This window comes from Urtica dioica, chromosome 8 (genome assembly GCF_054948205.1).
Source record: "Urtica dioica subsp. dioica isolate 48M chromosome 8, U.dioica_male_clone48M_v1_H2, whole genome shotgun sequence".
Taxonomy (NCBI): Eukaryota; Viridiplantae; Streptophyta; class Magnoliopsida; order Rosales; family Urticaceae; genus Urtica; species Urtica dioica.
In genome coordinates, this window is record NC_142763.1 from 6340135 (window position 1) to 6345137 (window position 5003).

The 5003-nt window shown below is 32.1% G+C and overlaps 1 long non-coding RNA gene across 1 annotated transcript; it reads right to left on the reverse strand.

Annotated features, from left to right (window-relative positions):
* Positions 1-3319: 3319 nt before the first annotated feature.
* On the reverse strand, positions 3320-4035 carry LOC149387641 (uncharacterized). The gene is made up of 2 exons (XR_016300553.1): positions 3942-4035; positions 3320-3759 (listed from the first exon to the last, which is right to left on the reverse strand). It is a non-coding gene; the product is annotated as an uncharacterized LOC149387641 (long non-coding RNA).
* Positions 4036-5003: the final 968 nt, after the last annotated feature.

Here is a 5003-nt window from a genome sequence, read left to right on the forward strand (position 1 = left end):
CCACGTTGCTCCGTCTGCAGGATGTCGCAGTACACCATCCTCTTTAATGCGTTCATTCTCGTGCCACTGCATCTCTAGAGCTGTGTGCCGACTCGCGTACAGTCGCTTAAGTCGATCTTTCAGTGGAAAGTAGCGCAACACTTTATGCGCTACTTTTTTTCCACCGTCTTTCATCAGCCACCGGCTCTCATTACAAACTGGACACTCGTCTTGATTGGCGTTGTCCTTCCAAAACAACGCGCAATCGTGTTTGCAGACGTGAATCGACTCGTAACCCATACCAAATCGATGCAATTTCGCCTTTGCTTCATAATGTGACTCTGGAATCGTGTTGCCGATCGGATGAGATTTTTTCAGTACTTTCAGAAGCTGATCAAACGACTTATTCGTCCACTTGTTCATCACTTTCAAATGCATCAACGTGACAACAAATGAGAGTGACGAATACTCCGTACAACCTGGCCATAATTCTGTGTTCAGGTCGCTGAAAAGGTCATCGAACTGTCCACTCTGGTATTCTGCATTCGGGTGAATACTGTCATCGTCACCGTCTACGTCGTTGTGATCTAAGATATCGTGTACAGCATCAAACATCCCTTCTCCTCTGTACTCCGTCTGATACTGCATTACGTCATCTTCTTCCTTCCCGTGAAAGTTCCACCTCGTGTAATTCCTCTTAAATCCTCTGATAAAGAGATGATTCTCTATATCAGGAATTTTTTGCATCAACACGTTGTTACACCTCTTGCATGGACACTTAACTCGTCCTTCGACATTTACGTGTTGTCGGGCCATTGCCATGAACTCTGTCATGCCAGCCGCAAACTCAACGCTTAAACGTTGGTCCTCGATTATCCAATTCCTATTTGGATAACTCATTTTACCTATAGATTTAACATTTCAAAATTTAGTAGTTTTCGGATTTTATTTTATAATTTCACGATCGATCCTACCGAAATTTCGGCAGAACCTCCCCTATAAACTTAACAACCCGGCATCAAGCCTTTAACTTTAAAACCTGCATAGAAACATCCTAAAACTAACAATAAATCCAACCTCAGTGGTTCGATTATTAAAATTCATAATCCATCACATTTTTAATCATTTCTAACAACAATTAAATACAATTCCATTTAATTTACATAAACTAACTAATTGTTTTTACATAATTTTACCAAATATAAAATTTATAACAAATATATAATTCATTTATAATTTATAAAATTTATAACAAATATTTATAATTCATTTATAATTTATAAAATTTATATTTGGTATAACAAATATATAATTCTAAAAATATAAATTATAACAAATTTATAAACTACAAATATATAATTCATTTATAACTAATTTATAATTATATAACTAAATAAATTATATTAGTTATATATAACAAACATTTATAACTAAAAATATATAATTCATTTATAACTAATTTATAACAAATATATAACTAAAGTTTATAATCCTATAACTAATTAAAATAAATTTATAACTAAAGTTTATAATCCTATATATAATAATCATATATAACTAATATATAACTAATATATAAATAAATTTATAACTAATATATATTAATCCTATAACTAACTAATATATATATATATATATATATATATATATATATATATATAGTTTTAAAAAAAAACTTACCGATCGGACAAATTAGAGGGAGAGCGCGCGCGGCCAGAGAAGGGGAGCGGCGTCGGCGTCGGCGGCGGAGCGGCGGAGGAGGAGCTGTAATGGGAGAGAGAGACTTTAGGAGAGAGATGTGAGGATAGAGAGAGAAGTAGTGAGGAGAGAGACTTACCGGCGAGGCACACGGCGGAGGAGCGTCGGCGGCACACGGCGGACGAGGCACACAACGGAGGAGGGAGAAAGTAGAGAGAGAAATGGAAGTTTTAGGGTTTTTGAGCGAATGGGGAAGCTGGGTCGCGTTCTGGTATTTAAAGACATTTACCGACGATTTTATCGTCGCTAAATGATTTCAGTTCGTCGCTAAATGAACTTACGTTAACCAGACATTTAGCGACGATTAAATCGTCGCTATAAGTAAATTTCACACATTTAGCGCCGATTAAATCGTCGCTAAATCATTTCGTTTTAATTTAATGGGAGGGATTTTTCCCTCTTTAAAATTCGTCAAAATTCGATAACATTTAGCGACGATTATTTCGTCGCTAATTGTATACCGACGATAAAACAATCTTTAGCGACGATAAAATCGTCGCTAAATGTTTTCGTCTTAATTAAATTGGAGGGATTTTTTCCTCTTTAAAATTCGAAATTAATTCAATATTTTTAGCGACGATATTTTCGTCGCTAAATGAATTTTGAAATAATTAGCGACTAATTTATCGTCACTAATTATTTTCCCGCGAACTTAGCGACGACAAAAAAGAATTAGCGACGATAAAGTCGTCGCTAATTATCTTTGCCGCCAAACTTTAATACTTCTCGCACCAAAGAATTAGCGACGATAATATCGTCGCTAAAAGGGTTATTAGCGACGATATATTAGCGACGACTAAATCGTCGCTAATAGTGTCGTCGCTAAATGTGCTATTTCTTGTAGCGTGTTACTACTGTCTGATACAACACCTTAGAAATAGTTCATACAGTAGATCTGGACTCTCAAGATCAAAACTGAAAAGTTCATAGTATGGATCGATGGGCGGATAAATTGCAAGGGAAATTTACACTGCACCATTAAAAAGAATGAAAGTTTATTGTGTTATTAATTTATGTTCTAGATTAAACCAGTAACTCATAACTATAAAGGTTAGGATCAAAACCTTTAACATATTGAGTAATTTCAATAGCCCTTTATTAGAAAAGTTTTGCCAATTAAAAAAAAAAACTTGAGAAAACCTACTACGTAATTGAGAGACCTACTTTGAAAATAATAGTAGGTTTGGTTAGTATTGAGAAAACACTACTTTTGTCTATGAGAAAAGAAAATTATACATGTAAGTAAAAAATTAATCTCTTGAATTTTGAATTTTTTTGTGCCTTTCATTTTTTTTTTTTTTTAGTTTTTGGATTTTTTGTCATTTTCCAAATTTTGTTAGTCATTTTCAAACTTTTTTTTATGCCCTGCTGAAATTAATTATCACAATTTTATTGACGCGTGATCTTCATTATATAATTGACTACGTAAATTAGGGATACTTTGTTCCACGTTTTTCTTAGTGTAAATATTACATATATATATATATATATATATAATATATATATATTGTGAATTATATATTGGTAAATTGTTCAAATTTTCATTAATTCAAAACGTTTATTTCGAAAAACCACTTGTACATATAGAAAATGACACATACCACAACTAATTATTATTCATCACAAGAATTTGATACATCAAGCAAAACCACACACAGGAGTACATAGCATTAAGCAGAACTACTCATGTTTATATCTTCACTCGTTGTAAGCAGAAACATTTGGGGTTGGCTCAAAGTCCTTGGAAGATGATGATAACTTGTTGTTAGACTCGTCATTGGGATAAGCTGTGGCGTTTGGTGTCGGCTCGAATTCGTCAGTGAATTCATCGCTTCGGATGAGATCATGATGACCACCGGATTCGCGACACTTGTCTTTTTGATCGAACGGCTTCGAATCGAGGCCTCTATTGGCGGCCAAAACAAGGCCTTGAATCGCCTTTGGCATCGACTGATCTTTCGTCACAGCGCGCCAATACTCTCCTGCTTCAACTTTCCTTGATTCTATGCTGCTAGCAATTAACTACACCAATACAAAAGAGATAATAAATAAAATATTTATTATAGAATAATATCATTCTATGTATGACTGTGTACGAAAGAAAGAGATATAGCAAAAACAATATAATATTTATCAATTATTACACTTGTTTATAAGTTTGTTAAGGTGTTCTTGGTAAATGCATAAGGAAGAGTAAGACTTACTAAGAGAAGAGAAAAGAGGACTAAAACTGCTTAAGAAGATTTCATCATGACTATTAATTGAGACTTTGAGAGAGATGTATCTTTCTTTTCTTTTCTTTTTTTCTCTGGGTATTGATATCGTTAGTTACAATGTTCTACTTATAGAAAAAAAAAAAAAAAAGGAAGTTGCCATGAGATACAATCATTAATATTCATCATAGTGTTTTACCGGCAAAAGAAAAAACAAATTTCTAAGTAATCGAGTCAATAAAATTTTGTAAATTTCTAAATAACCAATTTTTTGTAAATGATCATTGGATGTGTCATCATGCAAATAATTAGACTATATACACCCCTTTGGTATTATGCAAATTCGAGTATCTACATAAATTTGACTATATTAATAAAAAAAAACATGACTATTTACTCATAATTAACGAAAGGTAAAATAGGCGTATAGAATTTTTATTATATTTATAAGGCTTACTTTTAAAATACAAGATTAGAGTGGTCTAGAGATTTTTTTCAATTAATTGAGTAACTAAGCCACTAAAGTTTGGAGATTTGCTAAGTAGTCAACTTTTTGTAAATTTTAAGTATATAGCTTATGTAGACTTGATTGGATGTTTATAGCATTCCATTTATGTCATTGGAGTCTGGTAGTTATATATAATTATTAATGAATATTTACAACTATTAATATCTTTTTGGCTTTATTAATAAAATTTCGTGACTATTTACTTAAAATTTACCAAAAGTTGGCTAGATGAAAAAACACGAGTTTTCATATAGCTATATATCTTGAGAGCCATTTTTTTAGTGGCAATTAGTACAATTGTCCAATATCCCACTCTCCATTTAAAAAATAGTAAAAAATTTCTTTTATTAAGAAGATAGTCCACCAAATCCGTAGTAAATTAAATAAATAAAGAGTAATTTAAATTAACTAAAAAGAGTAAATTTTTCTCTTTAGTTAATTAATTTATTGCGAGCTGATGAGCTATGTTTGTAATAAATTAAAATTTTGATTAGATTTTTAAAAAAAAAAAAAAAAAAGAGAGACTAGAGACTTAGCTAATTGCG